Source organism: Cyanistes caeruleus, chromosome 3 (genome assembly GCF_971803275.1).
Source record: "Cyanistes caeruleus chromosome 3, bCyaCae1.hap1.1, whole genome shotgun sequence".
Classification (NCBI taxonomy): Eukaryota; Metazoa; Chordata; class Aves; order Passeriformes; family Paridae; genus Cyanistes; species Cyanistes caeruleus.
Genome location: NC_141703.1, coordinates 91,448,867 through 91,463,620, shown reverse-complemented (window position 1 = coordinate 91,463,620; position 14,754 = coordinate 91,448,867). Strand labels below are relative to the sequence as shown.

The window sequence follows — 14,754 nt, the reverse complement described above, 5'->3', positions numbered from 1 at the left end:
TAAGCCAACGCGTTACCCACAGCCCTTCTCACACCTCTCCCTGCAGATCTCTCTGCTGATCCCTCTTCCTTTCTTACTTGCTCTTTGTCCACTTTCTCAGGTATTTTTTTTTTGCTTCTCTCTCATCTTGCAAGGGCAAAGATACACACCAGCTATGCAGAACAGAAAAGAAACATTCACAGGCTGCTGAGCGTGTTCATGGGAAGCAAATAGCCACAGCAAACAGCCCTGGCCCTCACAAACCTGCCTTCAGACAACAAATCAAAGGCACTTAAGCTGGCATTAAACCACCTTGGGCTTTTGGAGCTTGCTGGCAAAAAAATAAAAGCTGGAAGAGAAAAAAAGGAAAGAAGAGAGGTAAGCAGGAGAAAAAAATCCCAAATCCCACAAGTAAACTAAAGAAGTCAGAGGGACAACACAGCTCTGCCTTTGGTGTTTGCTTTGAATAGCATCACTCTCCTTCTGAACACTGAGGAATCACCATCCACTCTCCTGTTTGGTCGCCTCCTGTCTCCTTCCCCCATTCCCTGGGACACATGCAGCACTGGACCTTCCTTTACCACTCTTTCAAACACACCTTCCCCTCCTTCTCTCCAGCAACCCTCACCCCTCAACTCCATCCTGGTCTCGGGCACTTTCCTTTCACAGGCCTTGAAAGAAAGGAGGAGGTCTGAAATTAGCTCTTATTCAGTCCCAAATTGCTGACCCTTGGGAGCAGGGACTGCTGTATGCACTTATAGCATCCCCATCACCACTTAATGCCTTTTGATATTGCGACAGGAAACACATATAAAGCCAGAAGGGGTCATTTGAGCTAATACAACTTCCAGGATAACATGGACTGGAAAGCAACTCACTCAGCACTTTCAGCACTCTGTGGAGAAAGTTGTTTGCATTACATCATCTCTTAGAAAGGTATCCAGTTTTGCCTAAAAGACTCCAGCTGAAGCTCTGTCTACTATAAACCCAGTCAGACCAGCTGTTATCATCCTTTTTAACTTCTGCCTCCTCTTTAGTACAAATTTGTCTGCCTTCAGCTTCTGATCAGCATGTTCCATTATGCTTATGCCTAAAATCATCACACTGTCAGAACTTGTCAAAACCTTTCTTTCTCCTTAAGAAAAATGCCACAAGTTCACTTCTACCCTGCCCCCCCACCAGGAAAGAAACCTGCTCAGATGGGAGGCTTTCCTGTGAACTAAAGATACTGCTAAAAACCCATTTTGTTTAGGAAGTGTGAGAATCCTTTTCTTCACTGAGGCTGAAGTCCCTTGCTTTGATAAGAACAGAGAGTTTCTGCTGCTGATACACAGACTTTTTGTTTGAAATGCAGAAATTCGGACCGGACATTTGGAAGAATTTCTGTATCAGGGAGGCTGCAGGCAGGTACTCAAAGTGTAGGACCTGCAACCTTGTCAAGTCTCAGCTAGATAAAGCCATAGTGACCTGATCTGATGAGAGCAGCAGTAGTATATAAAGAGGAGGCCAGATTTTGTCATCTCCAGTGGCCAGTCCCAGCCATCATGTCTGCAGCTCTGTGAAATGCAAATCAAAATAAAATACTCCAGCTTACCTGAAACTGAGCATTTCTGCAAGCCTTTTTCACAAAATTATAGTATCAAGGAAATGATGCTTTCCAAGGGAAAACTTGGACAGTGTTCTAGCAGGAGCTATAAATATACTCTTGAATTCAACTCCTGAGCTTTCCTAAACATGGGGAAAGCACATTTAGCTCTCTTCAATTTTGTTTCTGCCCATTCCTACCTATGTAGAATATTTTAATAAGAATATTTTAAAAGATGGTGCACTCCATCTTTTTTTTTTTTATGTGTGTATGTAAGAAAAGCTCAATCTGCAGCAGAATATCATATTAAAGCACATCAGAGTAGTCCCTATACAACACCCAATTTCCAAGCTGCACTGCCTTCTTTTTTCCAGAAACTCTTTGGGAAAAAAAAATTTAACATTTCTGCTCACAGAATTTCAGCTGAAAATTCTTTTGAGATAGTCTTTTCTATCAAAAAGCCGTCAGCTTTCCCACTGAAGTCTGAAAGAGATTCAAAGTGTCAATTTTTTCCTCCATTTTGCTTTAAAGTGTCATATTCCTATTTTTTACTTTTTTTTAATGGAATAAAAGTAAATGTGACAAAGTGGCATTTCCACTCCAGCTATCATTTTTTTTATCTCCTTTTCTTTATTTTTTTTTAAGCTGAAAAACAGAAGTGAAATATTTTTAGTCAAAACATTGATTTTTAAACTGTTTGTTTCAAATGCCCCCTTGCAAAACCCAGTTTTTTTCCTGTAACAGAGGTTGTTCTCCTTCCCAGAAAAGTTCATTTTCAACATTTCTATGTTTCTTTTTCCCTGCAGGAACACTTTCTGCACATAAGAAGTTCAACCTATGCAAATTCATTTCTCTTCCTTGGCCATTAATTGGGCAGACGTGGGCAGCAGGAAGTGTCCTGGGAAAACCCCTCTCCAGTTTGTGTCAAGGATCTAAAGAGGGGCTGTAATCTCTCTCCAGCTGACAGGGGTGGGACCTAGGGCCTCTGAGCACACTCCACTTCTGCTACAGTGTACATCCAAACATCAGGGAGAGCATAAAAATTACTGGAATGTCAGTAGCTGCAGACAAGTTGGGCAGCAACCTTTTGGGTGGCTGACGACAAAACTTCTTCCAGAGTTTGTAATCAACCACACGTGGCCTTCAGTAGTCCTTAGAGCTCTCTAGAAAACCATATTTCTATAAATAAATGAAATGTTTAGGGCACAGTGAGAGACCCTTCTTACTGAGTGTATCCTTATCCTACCCTCCTCAACCTGAGGACTTGGTTATCAAATTTTGTTCAGTTATCCAGTGCCCCAAGGTCACTTTGCATACGAGAGGCAAAAGTCCTGTTTGGTCAAGAGCAAAGATCCACAGACCAACTTAATGCATCTTCCTTTGGTGCCAGGCTTATGGCAATATCACTTCTCTGCCTGCACTTTCTCTTCAGGACTTATGGAAATGTAGAACCTCCAAACTTCTTAGCAAAGTTGACTCTGCTGCACCATCCTTCTTTATATTTAATCCGCACAGTGATGGTAATGTGGCTAGAAATATTTGCCAGCAAGGGACTGAGTGGGTGTGAAACGGGTTTGCAGAATTATTGCTAGACTATTTAATTTTGACTTTAGATACATATGCTTCTCCCTGCTTCTACACATTGCTCACTTCGTCGCTTTGGCTTCACACCTTTCCTAGAATAGTCCTGGTCAAGCTTGGCTGTTTTTTTCTTATATTCAGTCTTGGTTCATGAAGTGATGTCTCTTGAAGGACATTTCCAAAACCCTGATTGCAGATCCACCACTCAACAGCACTCTATCCATTTCCACTGAGAAAAACTGATTAGTCAATCCTTAGCTCCCTTTCCCTGGAAGGCATGTGGAGGCAGCACACAGCAAATCAAGAACTAATACCTCTGCTAAAAGAACTTTACTAAGGATAAGTCTTGCATAACAACTTAGCTAGAAGACTGCCTATATAACATATAAAGCATTAGAAAATGCCCACTGGAGTATCCCTCAGAACTTCAAGGTTGGTTAATGGTCCAAACAAGTTAGCAGCTTTCCTCATTGCTATTTATGTTGCACCTCCATTTTTATACTTTAAAACAAGCAGAGCCTTCAGCATTAAAAGTGGCTCCTGCAATACCGAACTCACATCTGCAATAGGGAGAAGCCAGTAGATAACATAGAGGAGATCCTGGTGGAGGTGCTGCTGCTACTACATCCATTGCAAATCCACATACGTAGAGACATTTGCCTTTTTAACCTCATATCTATTCATCCAGACAGACAGATTAGCAAAAGGAGAGGTTAGAGCACCTCCTGGCCACCTGGTTTAGTGCAGTGCCTAACCTTCTCCCTCTGGTTTAGCATCAGCTTCCCTCTACATCTTATTTCCCATCTGTCAGCATGATCTTCCAACCTGCAACACAGAAACTACCTGAAATAAGAGACAGCTCCATTAAGCATTAGAGAAAGCTGTGCATGAAAACTAATTTGGAGTCCAGACCCTCATGCCTAAAGGAAGCACAGTTCTGTGGGTGTGGGGAAGATGAGACACAGAAGTCAGAGAACACCAGCTACAGGATAAGCACGTTCCATCCTTATTCAAAGGACATTTCCTCTTTTCTTCAAAGCAAGAGGAGAATGTAACTCTTGATAATGTCAAGATATGTGAGATATTTTGTACCCTGAGGAAGGTGAGAGAGCACACAGTAACTCCTAGCACCTTCCCCAAGATCTGAGGAATCAAGCTGTTAGGAGTCTACTCCAGGTGTTTAAAAAAAAACAAAACAACAACAACAAAAAAAAACAAAAACACAAAAAACCACCAAAAAACAAACAAACAAAAACACACAAAACAAACAAAGCAAAACAAAAAAAAAAACCCAAAATACCTAAACCCTCAACAGCATAAGACAGAAAGAAGTGAAGTGCTGGGGCATTTTGAATACATGGGGTTTAGACATTGAGTTGTAGTAATATCTTGGGAAAGCAATTGCTCTCAACAAGCACTATGTTTGTAAAGGTAGAAGTGATACCAGGCAGAGCTGAAACACTTCAGACACATTTTTAATTCAGCTCTGATGCAGTGACACAGCCTACTGACAGCTTCCCCATTCACCTAAGCCACATGGAGAACTCTCCTTAGCTGGTCCTCCTCCTGCCTCCCTCCTTCATGCTTCAGAGCCACCTCCCAACCTCATACACTCTCACTTCAAGAGGAGTCAAGAAATTTTTTTCAAGGCTAGATGTGAACAGAACTGTATGAGAGCCATAAAGGCAAGGACTTTGCCAGTTCAGGGTTATGTGCTTTGCACAGAATCTACGTTCTCCAGGGCATATAGGGTCACTAACAATCGCCCTACTGTTAAAGAATACATAGATCACCACATCTCCATGGGGTTTATACAACACTGATAAATTCTATTACCCCAGGACATAATAACCAGCAAACTGCTTTTACTCATACTCAACAGTTCCCCAGTACTGGGGCCTCTGAGCTAGCCAGACCCTGGGTATGTGTGTGTGTGTCAATCTGACCAAATAGGGGTACCATAGCGGCATTATACTACTGAAAAGACAAGGAAACCCATATGGGGCAAAAGTCCTCAGCACAAGCACAAAAATGTGGCCTTCTGAATGACCTCTCCACCTCCAAGCAGAGGGGCAAAAGCTGTCTCAGCAGGATGCCATCCATGCTTCTTCCTATGGTGGGCTGCAATTATCCTCTTAGGACTTTGAAAAAAGAAACACATAATAATCTTTTAGTAGAGACTAATATTTAGGGCTTAGAGTAACACAAACTGAACTGGTTTAGCCGTGTGCAGCAGTGGAGCAGATATCAGCCTTCGAAGAAAGCATCACAGGGTTTGTGCAAGATGCAGCAGTGAGAAGGGCATGTCATGGATGATGCTGGATTAGTCTGGCGGCAGAACCCACCAGTGCACAGCTGCAGCACAGATCAGCACAACAGAGAGCCTGAGTCACCATCACGAGCCAGATGGATGGAGACAATCACAGTGCCCAGTCAGGGCAGAAGAGAGTGGAGTAAGCAAAGGTGACCCAAACCTCCCCAGCCAGAGGGGATGCACAAGAGGAAAAGGGAAGCACATCACAAAATGGTGTAAAGCTGGGCTTTGCAAATCTGGGCTAGGGCACACCATTACAGGTAATTTTGGTACGTGTCTAATGAACCCAGATCAGAACCCTGAAGCAGAGGCTAGCAGAGGAAGAGAAGGACAGGGGCTCCAACACAATCATATGGACTGAAGCCAAAAGGGGCACAGGTATAGCCTCACTGCTGATTGGGACCTACTGCAACACCTAGGAATGGATACCTTCCCATCAAAGTGTGGGCTTGATAGAAAAGTTATTACACAAGACTACTGTAGAGCATCTGTTATGCACTCACAGGATCAAAATCACAAGTCTGAGAGGTAACTAGATACCCGACTGTGTCAAGCCACAGACAGCCATGAAAGGAAGTCCAGGCTTACACATGTTCTGTATGCTGCTCAGGTCACTGGAATAACACTTGACAGCAGTTTAGCTCTACTCTGGCCTGGTTTTCTTATCTGCTTTTTTTGGGCTGGCATTTTCATGACTTCACCTCATAAAGAGGCCTGCTTAGTTCCGTTAAAATGAAACAAATGCCGCAGACAACATAAAACAAGATGTACGTACTCTCAGTGTTGGATGTGAAAGGTGAAGTCTACCAGGCATGCCCTCAACCCTTGCAGACATCAGATGTCTCTGTCAAGTCTCACATGCCTGTGTACAATTCACATAATCACCTTTTTCTCTTTGCTTTCCTGTGGCTGGTCTTGAGCATCTGCTTTTGATGCATCCCAGTTTCTCTTCTTGTGTAACTTGGACAAGTTCTTGGACTCTCATCCAAAATGCAGTTGGCTAAGGATGTCTGTGGCTGATGTGGGGGATCACAGGATGAGAGAGAAGCCCTGCTGCCACACAATATTCAGGAAGTTGCTGCCAGGGAGGGCCTGCTACACCACTCAAGCCCTACCTAAACAGCTGTTCCTTTTCAGTGGATCCTGTTCCCCTGCCCTGCCACCATCCCTTGCATTTCTTGGTTGGGATGGAGCTCTGGTGTTGGGAAGGATCTATACTCATTTTGCAGGACAGTCAAGTTGAGATGGTATCTATGATTGAACTTCTGGTGCAGAGAGAGCTTCAGGGCTTATGCAAAAACTGCTCCTCACACTGGGCAAGGTGGAAGACTCAAATATAATGAACACAATAGAAGCCAGTTCTTTACAGAGCTGGTGAAAACCAGAAAACTGAGGGACCTCAGACTGTATTAGCAGTTCAGTGTCATCAGACCAGGTCTGAGGCTGGACTCAGGGGGGAGAAAGGATAGATAGCACATGACTGGCCTCCATCCTCATTCCTTCTTTTTGTCTTGGTGTACAAGGGAAATAACAGGATGGGTAGCTGGGCTGATCATTAGAAAGCACTTTTAATCAGACCTTCATGAAGATCACAAAGTCATCAGCTTGCAGTGAAGGATTGCCAGGGACTCCATGATGAATGCATTTGCAAATATTGCTGCAGAATAATTTCCTTCCGTCGCCAGAGCACTCCAAACAAATTAGATTCCCTCTAATCACATCTCCTGTCTGTGGATGAGGAAAGATGGGCCCGTCAGCACAAACGCATTTAGGGGGCGGGCAGTGGAGGGGAGAGAGTGGGAGGTAAGGGGTGAGGTGCAGTGATGCAGCAGGCAGGCAGATGAGGTGCTGGAAAGTTGCCCAGCTTTGAGGAGAGTCTTTGAGCAGTGGTGTGGATACACGGTAATCCCAAGCACGTTAACAGCTCTCCCCCTGCTTGCACACGCACACAACATGAATCCTAGAGGATGGTGTAGGAAAAGCCAGCAATTCACCAGGAATTTTACAATGGTGCAGAATAAGAGGAAGGAGAATAATGCCAGCATCATTTATGCCAGAGGGTGCAGCCCTCACTGAAGTTGCAGAGATGAGCATAGAAGCAGTTTCTGTGATGAGGCAAAGCTTCTGCTGCTTTCCAGTGTCTTTCCCGTGCCCTACCCCTAGCTGGGGTTCTTGAATCAGAGAATCAGAAGAAGATTTGCTGATAATCCAATGCAGGTGACTCACAAGATGTGGTACTCGGATGGGGACGTAGTTGGGAAATGTTAATTAGTGCCAGGGGGACATTATGCCATGCTGGAGCTATTCAACAAAGGTGGCAGCTCTTGTAATTCATACTAAGTCTAAGAATATTAGTTTAAGCTTTTTGAAATGAGGGGCACAACAGGCCTCAAGTTTAAAGACAAACAAAGGATGAACAGCACTGTTTTCTTAAAAATGCCAAAAGCTATGCCAAGAAGAATGGTCTAAGTAAGATGTCAGAAGGCTACTCTACTTCTCTGCACCACATTTAGAATACATGCTGGAAGCTGGCCAGAAAAATTATTGCAGAGTAGCACACTCCATGCCGATATCATGTCTATCATCTACAATTTTCCTGAATGCATGAATTAACCCAACAACAGCTTTCTCCTCCCTTGCCTGAAAAATAAAGTGTCACCGCTTAGGAGCTGACCTGACAAGTCACAAGACTGGACAAATGCAATCCACAGAGGTAAGCTGGTAATACAGCAAGCTGAACATTTCCTTTATTCAGCTATTCTCCAAATTGGCTTGAGAGCCATTTTTGCTAGGAAGTTGGAGGAGCCTGATATTCTGAGAAAGCTGATTTTGCCACATTTTCCCACACAGGGTATGAAAGAGTGCAATATGGTGGAGAAGACAAGGATCACGTGAACATTCTCTAAATACAAAGCAGTAGGAACAGGCTGAGAGAGTTCAGTGCAATGCAAAGTCTAAGCATGTAAGGAAGAAAGTGACACACACTGCGCTTGCAGGCCCGTGCGTTATCTGTTGAAGGACTTGAGAGTTATGCTTTATTCATTTCCCTGCTCAGAGGAGCTAGAGTAGCTTTTGGCTTCTCACTCCCTAGTTGGTACCAACTTTCTGTTCACAGTCCCCATTTCTGGCAGCTCAGAAACTCTGCCAACAGCTCTCTACTGAAGAAAAAAACGTAAGCCCAGTCCATGCCCCTTTTAATTAGCTCTGAGATCTGAAACTGAGTGAAACGACACAGAAGAGAGAAAGTAAAGACCAAATCTTGTTTCAAATACAGCAGGGAGTGAGCTGTGGAACGGCAAGCGGGGGGAGCAGAGGAAGGAGAGGGGAGCTGCCACCCGAGCAGTCGGCCTTGTTTGCTCTCCTGGAAGCCTGTGTGCTTTTCCTCCAACGTGCACTGGATTTATATAGGGGGCAAACCCTTATGGGCAAACCCTTATGGGCCAGTGAGCTCAGAACAAGGCTTGGGGCAAGAAGCAGGCAGACTGCTGCCAGCTTCGCCTCCTCTTGTCCAGCCGTGCTCCCTTTGGCACTCTGGCACAGCAGGGGCTCCTTATCAGGTATGATAAGCAGCATTCCAGCGCTCAGCTGGCAGGCTTCCAGCTCACGTTCCAGGAGCCTGGCCGGGCGCTGCCGCTGTGTGAGCACACTTTAATAAAACCCTGATTTTTATCTGAACATTTTATTAATCCAAGCTCAGCCGTTTGCCAAAAAAGCCAACGCATTGAATATGCCAATGAGTGTTCTATCAAGCTTCTAATGCCAATGTACCCCTGCCCACAGAGTCTCCTCTGCTTCACACTGGGATGCTTTTTCTATGCAGAGTTTCTCCTACTTTATTGCTTGGCCCTGCAGCATGCTAGGGAGGTGGCAGGGGCCCTCTTTAACTGATTTGCCCTCCCTTCTTTTGCAGACAGATTTGATACAGAAAGGGGAAAAATTTTATTTTTTCATTATCACGTTCCTACTGGCAATTTTACTATTTTCTCCATATGCAGAGCTCATGGAAAGACATTAGACAGCTGCAAGCTATTCCTACAAAAATTAAATAAAAAAAAGTACCTCCTTTCTTATCCTTCCACTGCTTCCCTGCTGTCATTCGCCACCTCTCATGATACATCCAACTCCATCATCTCACAGGATGAGCTGAAACACAAACATCTCTGGATGCTAGAAGTCAGCCTGTTGCAAGATGGCAAGAGGAGAGGAACAGGAAAGATGGAGAGGTTTGTGTGGGACTAGGCTTAAAAGATGAGATAGATGTTCTAAAAGTATCCATAGCCAGTACAGTTTTACATGCCCTGGCTGATGGATTGACATGATTTCCTGGAATAAGACAGCCTGCTTTGCTGCTCTTTCTATTCTTGCTGTGCCAGTTTGAGAATGGGACCCAAGGGCTTTCAGCTCAGTAAGAGACTACACTGATCAGCCATGTCCTCGCCTAATGGAGTAGTCCTCCTCCTATCCATAAGACTGATGACATTCAGTGCAAAAGCTTTTTTGAGAGTTTTATTAGAGCACTAAGCACCTTGTAGAACTATGATACTGATCCACAGTCTTTACTGTTTCCAAACTGACAATTGTATTTTGGCTTTTTATCCCAGGAGGAAGTTACATATTTTCACATTCCATCTCTCTACGGTCCTTCTGTAGTGGTTGTCCTCATTTGTCCACTGCTGTTTTATATGCTTAATACATTTCTCATCACCAGCTTCAGATCAGACTTTCCCATTCTGTATTCCAAGCCCTGCTCATCTGCTGCTGCAAGCACAGTTTGTCTTCCATCCCACTTAAGCCAGACTAAATCCGAACGTACTCTTGTGTACAAGCCCAGAACTTCCTGTCATTGCTTTCAGAAAAGTTCCTTGTTGTTTTTTAAGCTTATCTTTGCAAACCTTCCCACTCCTTGGGATTCTCCTTCAATCCAGTTGATGGCTCCCTTTTCAGCAATCTGATCTGCCATACTAAATGCTCAGGGAAAATCACAAGAACCAGGTGCTGGCCAGCTGGGACTGCACCTTACCAGACAAGATGAGTGAAAACACAAGACAGCTGGATGACACTTCCCAAGCCAGGCAGGCAAAAGCAGCTCAAATTGTAATTGGTAAATGGTAAACAGGGATTTTAAATCTTGGGCAAGGATGTACACTCAAATCTTCTCAGACTATTAATTTGGGCAGACGTGTTTTGGAGGGAGGGAGGGAGAGAGGCAGACATTTAGTACTGTCAGTCTATTAAAACTGAAATGAAACAGCAAGGGAAGATGGACTTCTGCCTGGCAACACAGGAGATACTTTGGAGAGGCTGAGGTTCAGCTATTAGTTCTGCTGGAGACATCACATGCGGTATCAGCCAAACAACTACATCGTAGCTCCTTCTTTGTTTAGCTAGAATGCCTAAAATAGTCTAGCTCTGGCTTCAACAGGGATCATGAGATAACATATAGCAAATAATGACTGAAATTTAGATTTAGTGTTCTTTTCAAGGCTGCAAACAACAAGAAGGTGGGAAAAACTAGTGTGGGGTTAACAGAGAGGTGAAATAATGAGTTTAAGAGTGCCTTGGGAATAAGAAGTTCCTAGGTCCAATTCCTATTAGGGTTTTACATAAAGTCTATATGCTCCCTATCTCTCTGTTTCCCCAGGCAAAAGACAGGCTGTCTGTGTATGCTAGCCAAATGTTACAGTCAATTCCTTCAGCCTTAATCTTTGGGTCTGTCTTCATTTGCATCAGTCAACTAAGTAAAAAAAAAAACAAAAAAAAACCCAAACCAACAGTGAATCAACCAACCCTCTGCCCCCCAGCCAAACAACAATCAAATTACACCCTGCACAGGACCAGTGAAAGCAGTCAGCTATTTGTCTGCTGTGAGCTAAGGAATATAATGCGAAGTCACATTTCTTACAAGGGCTGGAGCTCAAACTAGGTTCATTAAGATTTATAGTCTGCATTGTCTAAAGGCAAGAGCTGTTTGGCCCTAGGCTCTGGACAGCAAAGATTTCTGTGCCATGCAGAATGATTTAACTTAGGTCCTAGAAAAAGTGTGGACACAGTAGTACAGCATTGCTGATCAAGCTACTGTGCTCTGCTTCTCCAGGCAGCCAAGTAATCTGACAGGACATCTTCCCACAGGGTTATTCTGCTCCCAAAATAGCTGAGGTGATCTTGCACAACACTAAGGCACATGCAGAGTGATAGTCTCCTGCCCTTCATGATCTTACAGCCATACTGCCTGTCAGTCTTTCCATGAGTGGTTGTTTAAACCTAGCCAAACACAGATTAAGTCACTTAAGAAACCAAACCATCGTGGCTGTAATAATCAATTAACAGCTCCCACAAAACTCAGTTGCTTCATAGCTTGATTTGCTCTAAGGATTAGGTTCTCTCATTATCTAGGTGTATGATGTCAAAGTGGAGGTATGAGCATCTTTGACACACCTAAAATCTCCTTTCAAAGTGGCACACAGTTGTATTAGATGAGACTTGAATTAAAATATTTCTGCACTCCTGACATTAAAGACTGCATGTGACAGGACAGTGAAGAAGCCAGGAGAGCCCTCTCAAGTCAAAGTTTAGCATTAAGAAGGTCAAAGCTTTAATGAGTACAGCATAGGGAATAAGGCTACTAATTTTGCCTTGTGAGCATAGTTTTAAAAAGACTAGGGAAAGAACAAAGCAAACTACAACTTATTTAAATATTGAAAAAATAAAAAAGGTATGAGGCAATGGTGGGGAAAAAAAAGGAAATGAGCAGCTGTGGGTGATGGTTCCTCAAGATCTTGAGATATTAGTACAACTAGAAGCTTGTTACCATTTTTGAAAACAATAATTGATGACCTGCTCACAATATTGCATTGGTAAAAATGATTACACGTGCCTGGGCAAAATTTAACACTGAGCAATAGATCTGTCAGCATGGGGCAGGGGCTTTGGGAAACCTGCAAGAGCAATTGCATAATTGCCCTGCCCCTGGAGTGCTGAGGGCAGTCCCAGAGTGATCACAGGTTGGAGACTATCTTGCTTCACAAGAGGAAAATTAAATACTGCAGTCTCTCCCTAGAAAAGCAGGCTTGTCATTCCAAGGACCTCTTTGCAAGGCAAGAGTGATCAGAGGAGGTAGGGTAGCCCACAGCAGGAAGCCAAGGTACTTGCCAGCCCCCACCTGGCAGGGGTGCTGGCATATGCCCCAGCTACGTGACAGTGGCTGTTCCAAACTTCTCTCTTCACAGGCTCATGCAATATTTGTACAAAGCAATATTATCCTAAATGTTTTCTAATTATTCCTCTGGATTAATGGAAACCTGTTCTATTATTGACGGGTCTTTTGCAATATTTATAAAACATGGATTGGATTAAGGAGGAATAAATAAATATGTAGAGGATGCCTAACATGTAAATAATAAATATTCAGCCATCTATTTTTTTCGCAAGATGGTTTAAATATATGGCGCTTTCAATAAATCTTTAATAACTCTGCAAATATTTATTTATTTGCTTTGAAGCGTAAGGGAATTGCAAGAAAACTCTACAGACTCCAGAAAGGGCAGGCAGATGGAACACATGCCCTAGCATTGAGCCTTCAACCATCTTCTGGCAAGAAAAGTAAACACACCCCGAGCTGCTCCAAGCCTGGAGAAAAGAAAGCTGAGGGAGGGGACCTTCAGGAACTGAATGGAGAAACACCCGAGATGCTTCACAACCAGCCATGCTCACCAACCATCACAGCTGCACAAAACAACACCTATGCATAGAAAATCACCACCACATTTTGCAAAACTCCTAATTAAATTACAGTATTGCAAAGAAATTCTCAGCCTCTGTAGGGCCTTCGGCCCAGCAGCTATCGCAACAGCAAGGGAACTGCTCAGAACATATTTGCTGGAAGGAAGGAACAGCTTGATTGTGAACTTCTCCCTGCTTTCTTAAAGTAGTCCAGTTTTTCCTCAGGCTAATGGAATGTCAGAAAAAACTGCCCCTCTTAAGAATCTACCTATGGCATTAAACATCCTGGGATCTGTTGTAAAGAACAGATCTGCTCTGTCCACATAGGAAAGCTGGGCTCTGCTTGGTTAAGGAACCCTCAATATCAAACATCCCAAGCAATTTGGACATAAGTTAAAGTGTTCAGCCTCTCAGAGAACACAAGGATTTTAAAATTCAAACACATTACCAAAAAGTTCTGCTTTACTAGGGGCACCATAATAGTTTGCCTATGCTGACCCAGAGTAACATCATGGCAGGTTATCAAAATGTGACTCTTCTGAAATAGATTTGCATAGCTTCAAATGTCTGCTAAGACAATGGCTTTTTGTAATCACTTGATATTATAATAAGAAAAGCTTTAAAATTAAATGCCCAAAACACAGTTAGCATATTTAGTTTTAATGGGACAGGATGGTCATTGCATGTTAAATAAATACTGATTGTAAAAAGCAAGTCAAGTTGCTGAGTTCTAATAGCTGTGCAGTAAATAACTATTTATGCGTCATTATGTGGATTTGGAAGCATCAGCAAATATACTTTTAATAATCAATTGATACTTAACATATAATATCTGTCTGATTAAATCAAAGGAGATGGATGCAGCCACGGTAATTACTGCCTATTGTTACAATGCCATTGGATCAGGGAAACATATTTATTGAGGTGGAAAAAAGTCTGAGGTAGATACATATCTCCTTGCTTGTCTTCCCACTGCAGTACCTTGGGCTGTCATCCCATTGATTTCTCGAGATAAGCAATGTTCACCCCGGTCAATACTTGGACGGGACACCACTGAGGGAAACCTGGAGTGCTGAGGGAAGCAGAGCTGGGAACACAGCTGAGATTGCTCCTCCATCTTTCTAGAAGGAAAGCGTGATGCCACGAGTCCTCTGAAGTGCAGCACCCCAGAGGGGATACTGCCCTTATTTCCCCTGCACAGAGCCATCCACAGCTCATGCCAAGACGGTGGGAGAGCCTTGGGTTGCCCTGTCCAGGCAGACTCCACAGTGGGTAATCAAGCTCCAGCTCTCAAGACTGCTGAAGTTTCTGGGTGCAGCACTGGTCTCCATTTCATGCCAGGAAGAAACATCCCTCCGAGATAGGCTAAAGCAAAGAAGACCATGAAAGCCTTCCTTCTACCTGCTGAGTATTTTTTTACTTCCCAAGTCCCCAGAGCAAATTCTCTACTGGTCTACTCCCTTATATCACTGCTGGGCAAGACTACTGGCCAAAATGGCAGAAATTTGCTTTAGAGACACTGTGATTGCTCTAATCACAGTCCAGTTCTTGACACAGCAAGATGCAAACAAATGGG

General features: G+C 43.5%; 1 protein-coding gene and 1 long non-coding RNA gene across 3 annotated transcripts in view; both read right to left on the bottom strand.

The window, feature by feature from the left end:
- The window catches only part of LSAMP (limbic system associated membrane protein), a 977,049-nt gene that overhangs the window by 929,042 nt on the left and 33,253 nt on the right, over positions 1-14,754 (bottom strand). The gene's annotated exons all lie outside the window — the stretch shown is intronic.
- Positions 1-14,754, bottom strand: part of LOC147654342 (uncharacterized) — a 49,441-nt gene that overhangs the window by 5,768 nt on the left and 28,919 nt on the right. The window contains exon 2 of the long non-coding RNA XR_015284983.1: positions 78-152. This is a non-coding gene — a long non-coding RNA (uncharacterized LOC147654342). The remainder of the gene's footprint in view (positions 1-77; positions 153-14,754) is intronic.